The sequence below is a fragment of the Aphelocoma coerulescens genome, chromosome 5 (genome assembly GCF_041296385.1).
Source record: "Aphelocoma coerulescens isolate FSJ_1873_10779 chromosome 5, UR_Acoe_1.0, whole genome shotgun sequence".
Classification (NCBI taxonomy): domain Eukaryota; kingdom Metazoa; phylum Chordata; class Aves; order Passeriformes; family Corvidae; genus Aphelocoma; species Aphelocoma coerulescens.
Window position 1 is genome coordinate 45,681,083 of NC_091019.1, and position 21,880 is coordinate 45,702,962.

Here is a 21,880-nt window from a genome sequence, read left to right on the forward strand (position 1 = left end):
CAAGCACTGCCTAGTTTTTCCATACCAGGTTTTCTTTCAATCAAGAGGTACCTGGCAAAAAAAGGGCAGTTACCTGCTTTTAAATAAGATTCAAAGTTTGCTCAGAATTCACTAGTAACTGCATCTTGAAGAAGAGTTTGCTTACACTTTGAATAATTAATGAAAAACCTACTGAATCAGCTGGGGTTGTTCACCATGTTTTATCCTGCTTGCTTGTATTATTGTAAATTACTACTATCCTCTTTAGATCTCTTTGCTGAACTACCACAGGGCTGCTCCCTAACCTTTCTCAGTTAAAATGATCTAGGTTTAAATTAAACTGATTACTTCTGATAATCCCGATCACTTTACTTAAGTGGCAGCAGCCAAGCCAATTTATTATGTATTCAGCCATTTCTGTAGGGGTACTTTGATATTTGTCAAAATTAGAACACAGGACATTAGACAGCTAGTATAACTTAAATATTCCAGATGTTCAGATCTATGCATAGACTAACCTATTTATCAGTTAATTAAATTCTAGCCTAGCACACTGTACTACATTTCTGTATTGCCCAGAAAAAGGTTCACATCATCTCACTTAAGCAGATCATAATGCATTTCTGATCAACTAATAGTCTAATGTGCTTAAGAGATTAAGCACTATGCCATTGATGAGACTATAATAAGTAACACTTAACCTTACTTGTCTCTCGTCCACAAAGTACATTTCTGGGTAATTGATTACCCAAACACTGCCCTGCCCAGACGGGTGATTCACAAACTGAACCATTAAATGTACAGCACGCAGATCTATGCCACGTAGTGAAGGTGGCTGCTAGACATAATCGTCTTCCTTTGAAGTTGTAGATAACATTAGGTGATTAACTAAAAGGAATGCCAGGTCTCAAAGAAACATCCAACACCCATGTAGCTCTGCTCCAGGCCAGAACAAATGTAATTTTAAGAACCTATATAGTATTTGCTACCAAGAGTATCAGACATTCCACCCACAACCAGACAATCAAAAGCAAAATCCCATCAAAGGCACAGTATAAGAAAAAAGGGTGAAACCCTGTTAAGTTTGCAAAACTTGGCCTATCATTAGCGGGTAGAAACTGGTATTTTTAATAGCACTGACTGCCACTTAAGACATCTCTTCTTCTCCATTAACAGCATTATTTCTTAATCTTTTCTCCCCCAGAGTTTCTCCAGAAACTTAATTCCTCTTCCCCAAAAAGCAGTAAGATTTCACTAAAACACAAAGGCTTCTTGAACTTACAAAACTAAATTTTTAATTTATTCACATCAGATCAGATCCTCTGCTGCAGACCCAGCTTTCTCTTATGTTTTCAGACCAATTATTTGAGCATTTTAAATAACCCAGACTGCAAAATGAAGTTGAAAAAAATAAACAAACTCAGTAAAATTAAAAGAACCAGGCTTACTACAAGATACTAAAAATAGTGGGCCAAAAGCCACTACTTGCATTTCTAATATTGAGGCAATCAATACAAGTGTCACAAGTGTCCACAGCAAACTACATGCAGAAAAAAAGCTATTTTGGTACCTTCTGAGAAAGCTGCATCTGCACATCTCCTACAGAGAAATGCACCAACTTCTGATATGTCAGGTCAGTGATGTACAATCGCATCAAAACACAAATCAGATTTCACCACTATGGAGTAGTAAGGTAAAGTACACAGCTGCTGTGATCAGCCCCTCTCCCTGACAAGGAATGCAGCTTTTGCCATACATACATCTTCTCTGTGTTCCCATAAAGCATGGAGCTTACAGTGTTGAAGCAGAAGGAACTTCATCACCTTTATGGTTTTCCCCTCTACACATTCACACCCTCTTGCATGTTGTTGAGAGCCTTCCAGACTAAAGATTACACAGCAATCTTAATTTCTAGCTGGCAACCCCTTCACAGTCTTCCCTAAACTCCTACCAATAAAAACAAGTTATGATTCTAGATTTGTCCTTATAGATTGAAGAGTGCTTTGCGATGTAAACAAGTCTCAAGAACAAGTCTTTCAGTACTCTACAGAGATGTAATCACCTATTAACAGCAACTGAGAGATTTGGAAGATACCTGCCTTCTTCAGGTTTGTGGGTCTCAAAAGTCTATCAGCTTTTACTTCACTCTAGAGCCATCAAGTCATTTAATGAAATTATTACTTCTTTAAAAACTTGTGGCTACAATAATATACCAAGAACTTGAAAACATATTCAGTGGCATCTGCTCACTACCCACCACGTCATTACCATCTGAAGAGAACTGTCGTTGCGGTGAAGCAAAGCACCAGGAATCAAACAAAAATTGAGCGCAGGTTCCTTGTCCTCTGCTTGCCTTTCTCCCTGCATTCTGTGCAACTACTCTTCTCTGTATGTCAAGATATTTGGTCTCCTCCTCCACTATAAAATCCTGCAATTGGAAGAGTGATGCCACATGCTAATTGAATAGGGTTTGTAATACTATGCAACAAGCATATATCCAGTGTTCAGCTCTACTAACATTTGCTGGTTCAGCCCCACTGCTACACACTGGTGTAGCAAGCTGTTAACTGCTACTACAGTTCCACCATGTTTTCTGGGACCACAAAGACAAACTAAGCAGTGCTAGAAACAGCAACGAGTAGGTACCGTTGCTAATCCCACTCACAACCCAAACAGTGCTTGAGCACTCAAACAGGACCTCTAAATCCCTTCCCAGCCCAAGCACCTTCCAAAGCTCAGAGCTTTGTCCACAACTACTCAACTGTAGTAGGCCTAGAAAAATTGTCAGGACTGCAGTAATTCTCCAGCAACTGGCTTTTTTGGCAGTATGCAGCTGCATTTTTAAGACCATAAAAAAGGCCAGATCAGACACCACCCTGCCAATTGTTCTTGCATAGGAGTTGTGCAATGATTCTGGTAACATCCTTTCATCTAGGAAACTGGAATGTGATGACCTTCAGCAAAGGAAGGAAAGGGGGAAGAAAGGGATGATTACTGGAACTGAGTTCTTCAGAAGGTTCAAAAAGCTAGAACTGTTTATCAGATCAACGGATCTCAAGTCCCTCATGGGTCCTGTAAATGGCTTAAACTAGCTACTGACAGAGCAACATTGAAATTAGAGGATAACTAATAACTTTTCCTGTACTTCTTCTATACCCTTTTACAAGTTTACTGCAGTCATATCAAGATTGCTCTTACAATTTAGTAAAACACTTCTTTGCTTGTAGTAGCCTGGGCATCATTTAGTCTAAAGTGCACATGTATCTCCTAAAGAACATGCTGCCATTTTATCAGAAGTAAAGGTCACACACCATCTAAAGAGGAGAAATGCTCTCAGGTCACAAATACACAATGCAAGCAATATTCTTTTAAAAATGCAGCTAGTACCTGAAAAAAAAAAAAAATAGAATTCCAACACCCTAGAGAAAGTACTCCATTATGAATCTGAAAGCCCATGTGTGCATATTCCTTGTAACCACTAGAGGTAAATTAGTGTCTCTGCCAAGACAGGTTCCCACAGGCTAAAAGAATGACCCTGAGATTAGCTCAGATGATTAGAGCATGGTGCCAATAATGCCACGGTTGCAGGTCCGATACCCGTATGGGCCATTCACGTAAGAGTTGGACTTCATGATCCTTTTGGGTCCCTTCCAACTCAGAATATTCAGTGATGCTGTGAATAATACTTCATCACTTGTAAAGGTGTCTGCTTTAGAGGTCATAATGCTCAGAAAGGCAGAAGTTATAATGAAAGCAGGAAGCAGAGAAGGCAGGAGTTACTGAATGCCTTCTTCACATTGGTCTTCACCAACAAGAACAGTCCTCAGGAATCTCTGGCCCAGAAGACCAAGAAAGGTATTGGAGTATTGTAAAGACTCTCCCCTGGTGAAGGAGCACTGAGTTAGGAAACACCCAGGCAGACTTGACATCCACCAGTCCATGGGCCCTGATGGGATGCATCCACGACTGCTGAGAGAGCTGACGGACACCACAGCAAGGCAGCTCATGATTATCTTTGAGAGGTCCTGGTGATCAGGAGAGGTGCCTGAGGACTGGAAGAAAGCAAATGTCCTCCCGGCCTTCAAAAAGGCAAGAAGGAGAGCCCAGGAAACTTCCAGCCAGTCAGCCTCACCTCAGTCCCAGGAAAGGTGATGGAGCACCTCATTCTGGAGATCATCTCTGTCCTCATGGATGACAAGAAGGAGATCAGGGGTAGTCAGCATGGATTCACTAAAGGTAAATCATGCTTGTCCAACCTGATTGACTTCTATGATGAAACAACTACCCAGATGGATGAGGGGAGAAAATGGATATTGTCTACCTATACTTCAGCAAGACTTTTGGCACTGTCTCTCACAATATCCTCACAGGCAAATTCAGGAAGTGAGGAATGGATGAGTGGACAGTGACGTGGATTGAGAACTGGCTGAATGGCAGATCCCAGAGGGTTGTAATCAGTGGCACAAGGTCTAGTTGGAGACCTGTCACTAGTCGTGTCCCCCAGTGTCCAATACTGGGCACAGTATTGTCTAACTTGTTCATCAATGACTTGGATGGAAGAGATAGATGTATCCTCAGCAAGTTCACTGATGACATGAAGCTGGGAGGAGTGGACAGTACTCCGGAGTGCTGTACAGGACCTCAAGAGGTTGGAGCAATGAGCAGAGAAGAACTTGTCTGAAATTCAACAAAGGCAAATGCAGGGTCCAGCATCTGGGGAAGATGAAGCCACAGGAACTGGTACAAGCTGAGGGCCAACCTACTTGAAGGCAGCTCTTTGGAGAAGGAAGAGGGGGTGCTGGTGGGCAACAAGCTGTCCATGAGCCAGCAGTATGCCCTGGCAGCTGGAAGGCCAGTGGTATCCTGGGGTACATTAGGAAGAACATTGCCAGCAGGTCAAGGGAGGTGATCCTGCCCCCTCTACTCCTTCCTGGTAAGGCCGCATCTGGAGTACTGTGTCCACTTCTGGGCTCCTCAGTACAAGAGAGACTTGGAGCTCCTGGAACAGGTCCAGTGGAGGGCTACAAAGATGCCAAGGGAGTGGAACATCTCTCTCTAATAAGGAAAGGCTGAGGGAGCTGGGCCTGTTGAGAAGAGACAACTGAGAGGGGACCTCATCAATGCATACAAGTATCTGAAGGGAGGGTGCCAAGAGGAAGGATCCAGGCTCTTCTTGGTGGTGCCAAAGAACAGGACAAGGGGAATGGGCAGAAACTGATGCACAGGAAGTTCCATCTGAATATGAGGAAGAACTTCTCTACTGTGCCAGTGACTGAGTGCTGTAACAGACTGCCCAGAGAGGCTGTGGAGTCTCCCTCACTGGAGGTCCTACAGAAATGTCTGGATACAATCCTGTGCAAAGTACTCTAGGATGACCTTGCTTGGGGTGGTTGGATCAGATGACCCACTGTGGTCCCTTCCAACTTTACCTACCCTGTGATTCTGTTATTATATAAGAAATATTTAGGCACACCTTTTCTTGAAGTAAAAATTGAGTTGATATTGATTATAATTATCAGCAGGATAAAAAGGGAGCTGCACATTTCACCACAGCACATCTAAACTCCTTTTGCAATGGGTTTACCAATGGCACACATCAACAGAGAAACTCGCCTGTATTTAACCTCGCTCTCTCATAAAGGCTTATGCTTAAACTAACGGTCCAGATACTTAAGAATTCTCATACAACCCAGATTTACAAAAGTCAGTTTAATAAATAAACAACAGTTGCTCAGCAATTAAAAATTTTTGCAAGGCCAGGATGAACTTAGCCTTTGGAAAAAAAGACAGTTCTTAGAGCTAATGTCTGTGTAACTTCTCAATTCCATGTTAAAAAAAAATCATCTCTACAAAGAACCCCAAGAATTTGTGGAAGTTACTCGCTCACAAAAATCTAGTATTTATAACATTTCTGTCATCTATTAAGGTTGATAAATAAGCTATCATAGATAGTATTGGACACAAAAGAAAATTCAGTTCAACCTGGATGTACTTGTTTCCCTCTCCCTGCCTTGATCTCTAAGCAGTAACTGGAGAGCAATCACAAATCTGTTCCAAACAGTGCAACACTTAATCAGCACAACTTCTTGAGAAATAAAAAGCATGTTGCATTATACACAGACAGACTACCAACTGACACTGAACTCAGAGGGGCAAACCAACTTCAGATAGGCAAAAAACACACACAGGCAGGATTTTATCTGCTTGTCACACTAGGGATCACTGTCTCCTGGATCTAAAACAAAGATACTTGCTGCAATATAGAGGAAGCTTTACATTTAAATTGGTTCTTACAAAGACTTCAAAGCAAAATAGTAGGACATATCTTGAAAAATGGTTCCTAATCAGTGAAACTGTAAACTGTATGCACAAGCTCTTGTTGGTCAACAAATATCAGTTCACATTAGGCAGCTATGATGAAGTTACTCTATATTCTTTCATTAACCAATCTTGTAGATGTTCAACACTAATATGAGAGTTTTATTATTGCAGCCTTAATTTAACCTATTTACTTTACTGTCAACACGGAAAGAGAGGCTAAACGAAGCAATTTCATGCCTTTGCCTTACATACTAATTGAAAACTAACATATTTGTTTTTAATGATTAAAGGAAAAATGTAGAATAAAAAAACCCCTCTTGATTCAAATAGATTGGAATTCAGTACATGCAGAATCATTCCACTTGTGATACATATTTATTGACCCAATTACTCAGTCCCTCAGTAACAGCTCATGCTGTTACACAATCAAACACCTTCAGGTTCAGTTTTCATTATGTGATCAAGGAAATGAAAACATTTATTAGCAGAGATTTGTAAGAATTCTGTAAGAACTTGTGAAGATGTAGTCTGACAGTAGCACACGCCTCTGCTAAGACTTAGTATGTGTCTAACAAGAAATAGGTTTTGTTAACAAGATTGTCGGGTACATATTAAAGATGTTTTAAACCACTGTAGGAAGATTATAGCAAGTTAATATCAGATCCATAAGGCATCTTTAAGACGAAAATACTCTATTAATTCTTTGTGGAAATTTTGCTTTCAGTCTCTACTGTAATCCACTTCACACTGTTTTCCAAGCTGGTCCCATCTTACCAACTCTTGCCAGGTGTTGGAGGTGAGAAACATTATATTAACTACTGATAGATGCGCCATCCTTAATTTGTGGCATTTCTCTTAGTAGAGCTTATTTCAGCCAAGGAAGAGATTCATCCGGCAATCGGTTTACCCTGACAAATACCACAGCTTTACTGATGCTAGCATGACCTCTGCACATTTACTTTGCTAGGGCTATGAATTTTATAGGATTGCTTACCTGGGCAGGTTTCCTGTCTTCTCCTCTCCTGACAGCCACAATCCAGGGAATATAATAAAGCTTTTCCCTCCCTTGTACAAATGCTTTCCCAAAACTAAACAAGTTTTGGTCTTTCTCAGAACTAAAAATAAAAATCAAGCTAACTAAAAGAAGGTACTTGGCCAACTAAATGCTTATGGGGATTATGGCAGCTCTGAGTGCATGTATACACAGAATGGGGAAGGAAGGGAGCAAGGTGGGTCATTTTTTCACACCTCCCTGCCCAAGCAGGGTCATCCTAGAGCACTTTGCACAGGACTGTATCCAGACATTTCTGGAGGATCTCCAGTGAGGGAGACTCTACAGCCTCTCTGGGCAATCTGTTAGAGTGCTCAGTCACTGGCACAGTAGAGAAGTTCTTCCTCATATTCAGGTGAAACTTCCTGTGCATCAGTTTCTGCCCATTGCCCCTTGTCCTATTCCTTGGCATCACCGAGAAAAGCCTGGATCCTTCTTCTGGCATCCTCTGTCCAGATACTTGTGTACATTGACGAGGTCCCCTCTCAGTTGTCTCTTCTCAAGGCTGAACAGGCCCAGCTCCCTCAGCCTTTCCTTATTAGAGAGAGATACTCCAGTCCCTTAATCATATTTGTTGCCCTCCACTGGACCTGTTCCAGGAGCTCCAAGTCTCTCTTGTACTGAGGAGCCCAGAAGTGGACACAGCACTCCAGATGTGGCCTCACCAGGGCTGAGCAGAGGGGCAGGATCACCTCCCTTGACCTGCTGGCAATACCCTTCCTAATGCAGCCCAGAATAGCACTGGCCTTCTTGGCCATGGGAAGGGCATACTGCTGGCTCACAGACAGCCTGTTGTCCACCAGCACCCCCTCATCCTTCTCCACAGAGCTGCTTCCCAGCAGGTCAGCCCTGATGGAAAGAAGCATCCATATGGTGTCAAAGGAGATCAAAGCAGCAGATCTCAACCTACTTTTTCAGGAAATAATGCTGAAGGGCATTTTATAACCTAAGCATTAATATTTACTGACTGTTGTGTGGAATAAAAAGAGCTTGTGGAAAGGGTAGGTCCTGTAGCATCTACCATTGTTCCAAAACTACACAACCACTCTATAACCCAATTTTACAGAAATCCTTGACCATGTAAGCTTACTACAATTTTTAGCAGGCATGTATGCAACTAGAAGTCCTCCATCACAGAAAACAAACAAAATAACAAAAAAAAGAGAAGGAAATCACAATCCACTACAAAGGCACAAAGAACAATGTGATGCCAGTGTGTCCTGTTTCTCCAAACAAACATTGGCTAAATACAACCTACACAGAAAGGATATGGACCAGGCTGCAATACTCTGTGGTTGCTTTTCTGAGAGCACCAGCATCAATGACACAGAAGATAAAGTACTACTTCATTAACAAGGATAGTGCTTTTTCTCCATATACCTTGCTATCAATGGGTCAAACAAAAGAAAATAAGATAAAATTTCTACTTCAGAAAGCCTGTATTTTCAGACATTGGGAAGTGCTTAAATCAAAGTAAACTGGTGAGGAAAACTTGGTTACATATATCATTCTCTAAAAGTTTGTTTCTTCAAGTCAGAGTGACGTTATTATACAATCAAGCTTGTAAATTTTTCCACATTAAAACCCCCTTGTTTTTGCAAAGGCTTATACTTTCATTCTGTTTATTATTCCTACATTTCCATCTTTTGGTTGGCTGTTTCAGTGAAAGACATAATTCAGCATATTCTGTTTTGGAAACAAGCATTTTTCAAATCTCAACCAGGAATTCAATATTCTTCTGCTGATTTAACAGATTCTCCACTAAGCTTTCAGAAGCTAAGTTGCCTCCCAAGGGCTTATGAAGATCTTTTGCAATGTTAACATAATAAGTCAAGTTGTTTTCTGGACATTATACTTGTAAATACCTCATCATTAAAAAACCCATACAACAGCCAATTTTTCTTTTTTTGAGAAGACATAAAAGCACTACTACCCTTTTACTGCCATGAACATGTTTTTCATAGAAGATATAGAAAACTCCCCTCTTGAAGACTTCTCCTGAAAAGCACAAGTCAAGCAGGACTTCTAATAGTATTTGCATGATGAAAAAAAATAGCAAAATGTTTCTGGATTTGCTAACCAGCAGAAAGGACAAGCACAGCTAATGAATATCTGACTGGAAGCAAGGGTCAGATTAGAAACAAAGTAGTACCTATTAGGGGCTACAGTAAGTAACCTAAAACCAGAGAAAGTTGAGTGAGATTTTAAACCAAAAAAGATTGGAACACTAAACAAAATTCCACTTCAGCAATGATTGTATGCCAAAACTTTTACCTTTTAAGGAAAAGTTGCACTGAGAGAGACAGAGAGAGCACAGTGTTGTTAAAAATGCCGTAATGGATGCTTAAGGACCTAGCATGTGCAGATTTCAAGATGCTTGTAACATCATTTGTGAGAAAGCAGACTCATGACACAAACTCACAACCCAAAGCAGAAAGAGGGATCAACAGTGATTCACCTGCACAACCCACCCAAAGGCATCACTCACGCACAAAATAAGGGAGAGGTGACCCCCTACAACAATCTATTCTGTCAGCCTAAAAAGTGATTTACAACAGCGCATAAATAAGATGAAGGTATAAAGCAAAGTTTTGCTGGTTTCTTCTGAGAGATCACTCTATAATAGATAATAAAGAAAATTTTATTATACATTACTCAAAGATTTCTTATCTTTCAGAATAATTTTCCTATCTCATTATTTAAGTTCCAGGGACAAGGTGACTCCACATGTTTCAGTCTGCTTCCTCCAAGTTTGCTCATGTGAACACTGCATCACTGCCAATATTTGCAGTAAGAATTTTACATCCTCTCCTTCAGATACTGTCTGCAGATTTTCATTATAGATCTTCAGAAAAGTACTGTAGACAATTATAAAATGTAACCTGAGATTGTACAGAGATACATTAAAATGTGTGGGCCAGAATACTATATTCCCCCACTTTTATATTAGAACATACCAGTTCACATCAACAAATACCAAGAGAGCCTCCCAGAACAATGAGAAACTTAAAGGAAGTAATTAGAATAATTCCTTAACTCATTGCTATTATATTACCATCTAATAGCTCAAACTTTAGTATTCAGCAAACCACTCTGAAAACAGAGTAAACTCACTGGGTTTTTTTGCAGGGTTGATGGAGAATCCAGGTTTAAAGCTAATTTGGGAATGGGAAGAGTCTTCGGGCTGTATGTTTCAAGCCTGAGGTCACCAGAAGGACCGGGCACCTTCCACTAGAGGCCAGCGCTGCACCCCAGGAGTCCCCAGCCGCGGTACCTGCTCACAGCATGTGCTCCCCACAAAAGGCTGCACTGCAGCAGCATGGCAAGGCTGTGCTTAATTCACCCAGGAGACGCTAAGGGGACAGCTGAGTCAAGTTATTTATTCTTCTGACATACTTGCATGCTTCCCGAGTTCAGCACTCGGGAGAGAAACTACAAATAACATGGGAAGAGAACGGTTTAAGAATCAGTGCACTTGAAAGCGTGGACGAGGAAATCAAAAGACGGCTGGGAGCTCATGTTCGTTGGCCATATGGCAGCAGCATAAGCAGCAATTTATTTTAGGAGAAGAAGTGAAAGGCTTGGCTCATGACCATTCTCAGTTAACCCCAGGACTGTGGATTTTAACAACACTGTATGCAGGGGATTTGCCTGGATTACACGGGTACTCAGTTTGGAGCCACTGTAGAGGTGATGGTAAAAATGCTCAGTGCTTTAAAGGAGAGAGGAAAACAGCTAAATCTGATTTTAAAAACTGGCAACAGTAAAGCCAAAGAGAATCAGAAACGGAAAAAGGAGAAAAGAAAAATTATGGTTGATATTCTTGGCATTAAAATATCTCAGAGAAACAAAATTTATGCTAATATTAAATATCCATCATTGCATTTGCTATCAAACTAAATAGTTCCAGTGGAGTCTAAAGGCATGCCAAAAACAGCTGGGTGCATGTACTGTGTACTCATTGAGTTTATATATACTGGTGAGATTGAAGCCTTTGGCATATTCCAGAGCCCAGAGGAGTATTTTTGTATTTGCACTTTCTGATTTTGTTTGCAACTACCAGCTGCATTTAGAGAACTCCAAGGCAGCCTGCTCTCCTCATGAACTTCATCATAAAAAGATGCAGCTCTCACCAAGAAGAGATCATGTTGCTTGATGTGACTGGAAAGATGCAATCTGTTAGAATCATAGAAGAGTTTGGGTTGGAAGGGACCTTAAAGATCATCTAGTTCCAACACCACTGCCAAAAGCAGGGACACAGACACCTAACACTAGACCAGGTTGCTCAGAGCACCATCCAGACTGGCCTGGAATGTTTCCAGGGATGGGCCATCCACCACTTCTTTGGGGAAATTACTTTAAAAAACCACTTATCTGTGTTCCACCACTCTTGTAAAAAGAATTCTTCCTTCTATTTAGTCTGAATTTACCTTCTTTTAGTTTAAAACCATTGCCCTTTGTCCTACTGCAACAGGTCCTACCAAAATGTTTGTCCCCATCTTTCTCATAAGCTCTCTTTAAGTACAGAAAGGCCACAATAGAGGCACTTTGCCAGAGGATCCTACTAACTGTTCAAAATAGCACATGTTTCACAGGTTATTAGTCTATTAATAGAACATCTGTGTTGGTGACCATGAAATAACTTGAATGATCTGGCTGGATATGCACTTCAAATATCACAGAAGTAGCATTGCCCAACCTTGCTGTAGCCAATAAAATAGTATTTGTAAATATGATTTCTTCATACTGCCCTGCTCTCTGTATCATCTAAGCTTCTGTAGAGCAGTGACAACATGTGTACAGCAGCAAGCACAACAGTCTTAGCTCATGTCAAAGGGTTTCTGCAGTATGGGGAACACAAAGATGTTACAAAATGACACTGTAACAAAATCAGCTAAAATGGCCGCTCCTCTGTGCACAGCCATGAGAGTATTATAATTATTTGATTAGTCATCTTTTGCTTCAAACAGCAGGCTTCACCAAGTGAGCAAAAGACTTTGAAATAAGATACATATGCTAAGGAGACCAGAACGAATAAACATTAAGGAGTTAGTAAAAGCAATATTAAACCCAATTTATTTAAACTGAGCCAATGTTTATCAAACTACAGGAGTCAGCTTTTCTACAGCAAAAATACTTTTCATAGGATCCTATAAATTCAAGCTTTAAAGAGAAAGAGATTAAAGCAGTAGAATTCTACTGATCCTACAGCAAAAAAGTTCATCCTGCCTCAAATCTGGCCAACACTGGCTCCTAAAATGAACATATACTGAACATTTAGTAAGAGCTGCAAATACATAAAATGAGTACATTCCATTAGAGATGTTGATCGCTGAAACTTAGAAATTATTAATCCAAACTAATTAAAGTGGAAGGAAAATCATTTCTTGATAACCCAATTCTTTAATTATCTTGTGTGCATGTAAGTTTGATCTTCTGGGTGCACATACATCATTAGTTATCAACTTCTATACTTTTCCCTTTGTAGTTGGTACAATTGTATAGCAACCTGCATCCTCCCCCTTGTGACTGAAACAAGGCTAATGTTCAGCCTTACATGTGTCCTTTACAGTCTCTCAGCTACAGAATTCAGTAACCTACTAAGGACTCAGAGGAAGGTTATTATGCATGAAAATAACACACCAAGTGTTAAGAAAGGTAAATCTAAAAATCAGGATAGAAGACTCCAAGCAGTCCCTATCATCACAATTAGCGAACAATGGGCCCAGGTCTTTAAAACATACATGAATAGAGGGCTACTTTATCAAATGTAGCATCACTATCATATACTGTACCACTGGCAGAGATTCTGACGAAGTCACAGTTGAAATGTAAGATTGATTGACCTGCAGGTGTCTGAAAAACATTTTTAAATTATCTTGGGCTATGTTAGAATATTTTAGCAGAGCATGCTTCCACTACTAGGGAAGACTCCTGCAACCAATCCTAATAGTTCATGGAGTGATTGCAGCCACTGATACACTGAAGCCTTTAGTAAGACTTGACTGCTCTCCATTATTGGAAGTTTGTCCTGAAGTACAAAGCTTAAATACATCTAAAATGCAAGAAGATAACATTCTGATTTGGATGAATGTCAAACATCATCAGGAAGAAAAACTATTACTAAAAGCTGCCAGTCATTCCTTTTCAGCAAGATCACAGACTGACTGTGGCCCTTATGAGGCATATAAGTATAGCAGGAATGAAAACTGGAATTTGCCTTAGAGAAGAAGTTTTTTTACTGAAGGAAACACCTTTATTGGACTGCTGTAGGTACTTCAGAACTACAGGGTGACTGAATGTAGAAAATGGCATCTCAAAGACATAAGTGGCCAAGGCAGATGCAAGAAACCCATCTAAACAATGGGCAAATTTGAAAGACAGTAACCAAACAGCTACTCCAGAAGTGCTGAGCAAGGGACATGTAACAGCTTCTAGGTGGCACAAAACAGCCGACTGAGCAAGGTAAGGATGTCCCCTTGGATCTTGCCTGCTTACCAATTAGCACATCCTTTATAAGTGTGACAGTGTTCTACACATGAGCATCATTCAACTCCAGAGAGAGGTTCCAAATGCTTTGATGATCTCCTGATGTCATTCTGTACAATCAGATCTGAAAGTATGTAATATATCTATGGTCTGTCCAAAAGATGAGATGCTAGAATTATTGTCACCTGGCCAGATCTAAAAGGATGGGCTAACTGACACATTGTATTGGCTTGTCAAAGACCATCAGAACAAATCTCATCAGAGGACAAGTCAGCTTCTCTGACCATAGGCTGGAACTGTCCATAAGCAAACAAACATAAATCACCTATGAAGCATTAGGAACTGATATTACAAGTGTCAATACAATGAGGTCATTTTAGGATGCATCTTGCACAGACAATGGCTCTGGAAACATCCACTCTGCATCTTTCCTATGGCACTGAAAAAGGCTTTTGTGGAATGCAAAAGAAGCTCTGCAGGTTTATTATTCTCTGTGTAAAAATATAAAATGTCCCAAGTGGTGAAAAGAGCTGTTACTGACACGGAAGGTACCACTTTCATTTTTCACAAATTCTTTAGGTTGGAATAGATGTCTTGAAATCAGTCAGTCCAACTTGCCTGCTCAAGCAGGATCAGCTAGAGCAGGTTGCCCAGAACTGTGTCTAGTTGGGGTTTTGACTGTCTTCACAGATGGAGACTTTACAATCTCCATGAGCAGTGTGTTCCAATGCTTGAGCACCCTCATAGTTTGAGTTTTTAGAAACTCTTTTCCTCTTCGGTAAATCCTAAAATTATCAAATGACTTACCATTTACTAGGTGCAGAAAACATTACACACATTAATTAATACACACTGCTATTACATACATTCAGTACTACCTTTACTTTAAGCCATCTTCCACAATAGAGGGTAAAATTTCAAGTCTATTGGTTTGAGAGATTAATAATAACAAGCACTTTGTAACTTTTGCTCATCAGCAAACTGCACATATTAGATAGGAGGCATAAGCCTAAATAGCTTGAAGCGGCTGAGGCATTTTGCCCACTAAAGGTGAAGGTCTTAGCTGCCAAACACCAGAATAATACACATCCGCTTCTTATGTACCCTGGAAGCCAAACAGTGAGTCAAATTTGCCAGGGCACTTTGCTCATTATACATAGAATTCTTGACTGGTCTTCAGAGTTATTTTAACCTGTGGCCAATCCCCACATGCATGTCCAAACTGCCTAGCCACAGAAATAGCAAGCATAGCAATGCCAGGTTCAAAGTGTTTCCTCTTTACATCTTGTTGGGGTTTTAGGAGTCGTCCAGTTTTCTTTTGCTCTTAAAGAATTTTTCCCATAAATGTTGCCAGGGCAACAAATTACTGGGTGCTTAAGAAAAACAAAAGACCTGGCCACAGAGGGGAGGGGTCCAACATGCTACTCCCTTTCACCTGGGGGTTGGGTACACCCCTGGCTGGCTGGTGTTTTCCGCGTTTGGAGGGAGAGAGGCTGCCATCATTGTGGAGGGATTTAATCTGCTGCGGGCTTCTGCTTTTCGGCTGCCTTCCTTCTACCGTGAGTGGAGCCTGCTCACTGGAGCGGCTGTTGCACCGGGACCCTAACACCGCACCTTACTAGAAGAGGGACCTGTTCGCCATCTGCTCGGGTGCCTCAGGGAGAAACCCTGGGATTCCCAAGCCCGCCTTTCCCTGCCCCGCTGGGAGCCGGGCTGTGGCCGCCCTGCCCCCGCCGTTGCTTTGAGCCTTCGCTGTATCATAGCCCTGCATGCCCAGACCTCCGGGGGTTCCCGCTGCAGCTCCGGAGTTCGATACATCTCGTCTGCCACCCGGGATTTGTGCTCGTCCCTGCTGTTCCAGCCTACTGTTCCCGAGGGTCCGGCCAGACACCGGGATCGGCTGCCCAGCAGTTTGTGAAGCCTTTGTCCCATCCCTTCCCGGGATCCCAGGGCACCGGTGCCGCGTGCTCCCCGAGCTCGCTCCGGAGCGCCCCCTGCAGCCGCGGGGGAACCATCGCACCTGCCCTGCTCACCGGGAGCCGCCAGCGCCCCTGCCGGCTGCGAGCGGAACTGCACCCGAGGGGAAAGGGCCCGACAGCCGAGAAGGCTGGGACTGGGTTTGTGATTGTTTGCTGTTACTGCCGTAGTTATTGCTGTTTGTTTGTCTGGTTATCCATATATATATAGAGAGAGAGAGAGAGAGAGAGTAAAGAACTGTTATTCCTATTCCTCATATCTTTGCCTGAAAGCCCTTAATTTCAAAATTATAGTAATTCGGAGGGAAGGGGGGTTGCATTTTTCATTTCAAGGGAGGCTCCTGCCTTCCTTGGCAGACACCTGTCTTTCAAACCAAGACACTTCTAAATCGAAGATAAATGTTATTCATGCCACATCGTGCAAATATAACTGTAAGGATCCAACTCTAAAAAAAGAAGTGGTAGGAAAGTAAGAACTAGTAATGAGTGGTATTACCGCTATCTCAGCCCAAATAAAAAAGACTGAAATGCTTTGCAGAATTAGTTGATGACGCTTTTCTCTGCAGCAACTCGCCTCAGAAAAGATACCAGAAGAGCTTGTCAAGAATAAGCTTTATCATAGTGTTGCTGTGATTATGTTTTTAAAGCAAATAAAAACAACAAATGGAAGAAATTTCTAAACCAAGAATAGTAATGTGTGGCAAGAGAACTTAAAATTGTTTCTGAAATAAAATCTGGAAGTAGGAACCAGCCAACATTCTCAACAAATCAGACACTCTAGGAAGTCACATGCAGTATGTTCTACTCACAAACATTTAAACCTGTCTTACAGTTATAATTCAGACATTAGGAGAACCAAAACTGCCTCTACCCTCCAAGACTCTTGCAGACATTTCTGCTTAATAATCACCATTGCCTCAGATGTTTATTTTTGTCAGGGCACAAGAACTGAGCTGAATATATCATATCATTAAACGGTATCATAAAATTAAACAGGTTGAGGAAGAAATAATACTTTGGCTAGGACAGCAAGAAAAAGAAGTAGCTGCCAGGAGGACAAATTCGCTAACAAACTACCTAACAGCACTCTGAACTTTTACTTACAGATGTAAACTGACTACTTGGCAAGCTTTCAGAAAAAGAACCTACCTCCCTGAAGCTACAGCAACAAACAAGTTTAAGTACAACCAGTTTTTGAGAAAAACCCTTTAATAATCTGCACTGTTCTTACTGCTAGGTGAGAACTACACTAACAGTCCTTGGGTGGTAAAGTAAAATAAATGGTGCCAATTACACCTGAAATACTCAGTATTTCCATCATAATTTTTTCAAGCTCTCCCTCAAGAGATTAGTGGAACTTACCTTGCAGCAAGAATTAGTTCCTAAAAAAATCCTATACACTACCTTGTTTTCTGAAATCTTCCTTTAGAGATACATCTAAAAGACAGTAAAAAAAGCAAAAACTTTGTGACTTGTTGGGGCTTAAACCATGACACCAAACACAGGGAAGTGTGTCATTTATATAGACAGTCTTTATTTCTTATTTTCTACCATCTGGACATGAAGGTTTTACGTCACCTATTGCTACCAAAAAGCTGCAGCCTTGCCAGGGCCATGTAATTTATCACAACCAGATGGTGTGCTGTCAATAAAGGAGGGGCTGCTATCATTCCAGGGCAGAATAATTACCTTTCCTTTGAACCAAGGACAATGTTTTCAATAAAAACCCAAGCTGTTTAATGCAACTTCCAGTCTGTCAAGACTCCCACTGTGCAGCTCCAGGATTCATTAGACTCACAGAAGTGAAGGAGACCATTTGTTAAAAACATAGCACGAGTATCTCAGAGAACACTGATGACACACAATTTAAAAAAACCCCAAACAGTAGAGACATTTTGAATCTTCTTTAAAAGCTTTTTGCACAGACTTTTTTCATCACAAATTTTACAGCAAAAGTAGCTGTATTGCATTAAAATGCCACCTACATCCCAGGCCTTTTAAGTAAACTATGGAAGATATTCACTGCTCTGTTATGCACGTCTTCTGCTTTGCATTTCTACATCTCAGGAGCTGGAGTAGCAACATTTATTCTGGGAGGAAGACTAATAGGTAAAGGCTGTAAAGCAAAGACAATTAAAATTAACTAGCAATAAAAGCTAAAGAAGAACAGAAAACTGTCTCTTGCACACCGAAACACTAGTAGGTTAACACTCCTCTGACATCTGGAAACACATGGCAATCATACTGGAGTAATCAGAGGAATGGACCTTGCAGCATAATTAAACAAGTTACAATACAACCACAAATGGTACCTTCTCTTGGAGCAATGCAAAAAACTGGATGAATTTCACACATACTAAATTTCCCCTTGAGTTTCAAACCCCACCAAATAAAAAGCAGTAATTATCTGAACACTCAAAGCGTTTTCTGAGCCTACTTCCACGCCAAAAACTGACTTTCAGCTAGCTTGTCCTTCTTTCAACAGTACATATTTAATGAAGTGGTTAAGAAACACATCCTTTTTTCATAATACCAGAACATTCTGTTCACCTCAAAAAAGTAGAATAACTCTCTAGCTTGGGAAATTAAACATGAGCTGGAAGGCCAAGTGTGACCATTTCCAGGAATTACATCTAACAGAATAGAACAGAAATATTCCTGTAGTTTCAGTTCCACAGTGGTAACAAATGTATTAAAAGATATCTTGGCTCAGTTTACTTTTGATTGACCCTCTCTCTAGCTAAGATCAGTATATTCTTTTCTTCACGTAGCAGTTGCCTAAAGGATCCTATTATAGATTCTACTGTATTTTACATGTGATTTACAGCCTTAGAAGAAAAATACATTCAGGCAAAACATGATAGAAAACAAAAAAACCAAACCACCACAACAATTGAACAGCATTTAAGACTTTACACAAATCTCAGCTGACAAATTTCTGCTCATCACCTCCAGAAGGTTCAGTAAGTAGCTGATGACTTACCATCCAGAAGACCACAACTCATTAAAAAAGAGTAGAAGATAAAGCATGATCCTTTGGTTCTCCCAAGAAGCACAGTTATGTGCATGAACAAAAAGCTTTTTCACAGGGAAAGAGTAAGTTGTCTTCTCTGTCTGAATGAGCAAGGGTGGCTCTTATCTTAGGATACCAGCGTCCAGTCCCACCAGAACTTCAAATATCACTGGAAAATCCTTTGTTGCTCACTCTTAATAAGCACATGCAGCGGGGACATAACACAATGGAGACAGCAACTGATAAACTTCCACAGACACAGATACAGATCTATTTTTACTAACACTTAAAACTGTTCTCAGATTTTAAGCATTTCTTGCACCTGTGCAGTAGCCTTCAAAGGAGATTTTGCAGGCTTTTCCAAAGCCCAGACACAGGTGTGCAGCAACTCACACTCACTGTGCAAAGACGTACACAACAAAAAGCTCAATGCCCTTTCCAAGTTAGAGGCTTTTGTTTGTTTTCCAATACATGACAATTGTCTCACCTTGATAACAAAATATTTTTACTGTTCTTGTTTTGTACAATACTGTTATCTCCAACTGTGCCATATTACACAGAGAGTATACTACAAAACCATTTTTTTGAGATTCCCCAACAGCTGTAAAGCATTAGTGTTGCCACTACTATTAAAGCCATGTTAATGAAAAAGTAAACAGAAACCAGTCAATCCCCAATCAAGCTAAAGGCAACTGAAGGCATTTGTCTTTACGTGAAGAAAATACATTCAGAACCACCAATATCAACTGATGCACAGTACTTGAAAAAATAAAGCCAAAGAACATAGGCTACACCACAGCACTGATGATCAGGTGCTAATTATGGCAGCACTCACACTAAGGCAGAACCAGACTGTAGCATGTTCAGAACCTTCCTCTTGATCAATCTTCTGCTCCAGTAAGTGACCAAAGAAGTGATATCAGCTTCTAATTAACACCATATTAAAATCATGTAATACAGCTCTAAAGACAAACATGCCTGAACAGTTTTCCTGTAGGTTTTATTATGACTCTTCCTTCTAGTTTGCAATTTATATTTCCTAAGTAATCTGAATTTTCTAGAGCCAGCAACCAGAATTAACCTATTTTATTAACTGAAACACCTCAGTCTCTCTTGACACACAGAATGAACTGGCATCTGCACTGAGATTTAACTAAATGAAACAGGGGGACATCCCCCAGAAAAGCCCACAACTAACAAAAAACACAAGGCACCAATGATCACTTTTGCTGAGCTTCATGTGAGCTGTAATGAAGTGAATTTCAGTACAGTTCTGGGGAATACAGATTTTTAAAGGCTCCACTGGTATGCAACATCATGGGTTGCATACTGATTAGCATTTTTAAAAATACCAGCTATTTTCAGCATTCTGATAAAAATACAGCCAATAGAATACACCAACTATTTCAATGGATGAACTTTCAAAACTCTCCTGTTTAAAATATTGCTTCACAACAGGAACAACATACAACTCTTTGGTACCTCCAAAAGACAGGATTGTTTGTAATTTAATATGGAAACATTTCAGCTGTCTTAATACCAGGATAATTCCTAAGCAAGTCTGGCATTTGAGACATGCTACATATTTGTCACAGAAGTGTGTGAATTTTTGTGCTGTTATGTGAGGTTCATCAGTTGATGCCTTGGCCATAACAGTACCTCCTCCCACACATTTGCCCTCAGGTTGCCAAAGAGATCAGCCCTCTGAACCTGGAGCTTTTTCATCAGACCATTTATTTGTTCTACAAGGTACATCCAGCCCTCAGGAGTTCACAGCTAAAGGGATACCAACAAAATGCATGTGTTTACAATCTGTCAACCTTTAAAAGAGATCTTAAGAACCACTGAGATTGTAGCAGCAGCCTTCACAAAGTTGAACACTTGAGCTGCAGTGCTTTTTACCCTAATTTTAAAAACTGCCCTTTCCCTCTGTATAGATAAGACAATGACACACAACAGGGATATGGAGCCATTACCATCTCAGGCTCCCTGTGTGATAATCAGAGGAAATGATCTGCTGACCTCAAGCAGTCTTTGAAGTCTGCACAAACATTACCTAAAGAAGAGGGAAGGACTATTCAGCAGGACATACATCCCCCTAGGCCTGCTCCTCCAAAAGCTCTGCTGGACGAGTGGTTCTCTCAAAACCTGTAAACACCTGGGCTGCCAGAAAGCTTATGGTTATAGACAATGTTAAGGGCTGCTGTGAAACAGGCTTTGTATATCAGTGTGTCATTTAAGCCTAACATGCAAAAACTGTCATGCAGCAAGCATTGATTTCTTTTCTTTAGATCTGAATTATTAAGTCAGCATAAGGGAAAAACAAAACAAATCAACCACAAAAAATCCAATCGCCCCCCAAAACAGGCACCAAATCCAACCATAATTCCGATTCACATTTACACAGCCTTTTGTCTTATGCAAGATGGCATGCAAAGTAAAATGGAATTGCTCCCATTGTTTAGTTTCAACAGTCTCTTGATTTTAAAGATACAGAAATTATAAAATAGTAGATCCACATCACATAAATAATCTACTGGAGTTATCCATGTAAAAGAGCCACATCCTCAAATGTAATGCCACCTTGCAATTCATTTCAACAACTCAGTTTCAAGAGATGGGAAGGAAATCAAAATACCATCTCTTGCCACTTCTCTGCAGTCAAAATGCACTTTGAATTACAGAAACCTGTTTTCTTTAACACTTAGGAGAGTCTAAAAAGACTGCTGGTTGCTGGTAGCATCAGATTCCTTAATGACTACTAGAATCACGTCTATCTGGTAATTTGCTTTTAAATTTTTTCCCCCAGTACTAACTCAATGGTATACCAGACACTGCAGAAACACCAACTGTCTCTACTTTAAAGTTCACACAACAGAGAACAAAAGATTCCATGCTCTCCTTTTGTGTTTAGTGTGAAACTCTTCATGGGAAACCCACCTAGACAGAAGTAGGATTTGATGTCTTTGATGAAGAATGGATTTTGTCCAAGGCAACAACACCACACAAAACCAAACCAAAACACTGTCTCCTGTCAGAAGGCTGTCAGAA

At 40.6% G+C, this 21,880-nt stretch overlaps 1 protein-coding gene across 3 annotated transcripts in view; it reads right to left on the reverse strand.

The window, feature by feature from the left end:
• Positions 1–21,880, reverse strand: part of SPTLC2 (serine palmitoyltransferase long chain base subunit 2) — an 80,446-nt gene that overhangs the window by 13,858 nt on the left and 44,708 nt on the right. The window lies entirely within an intron of this gene.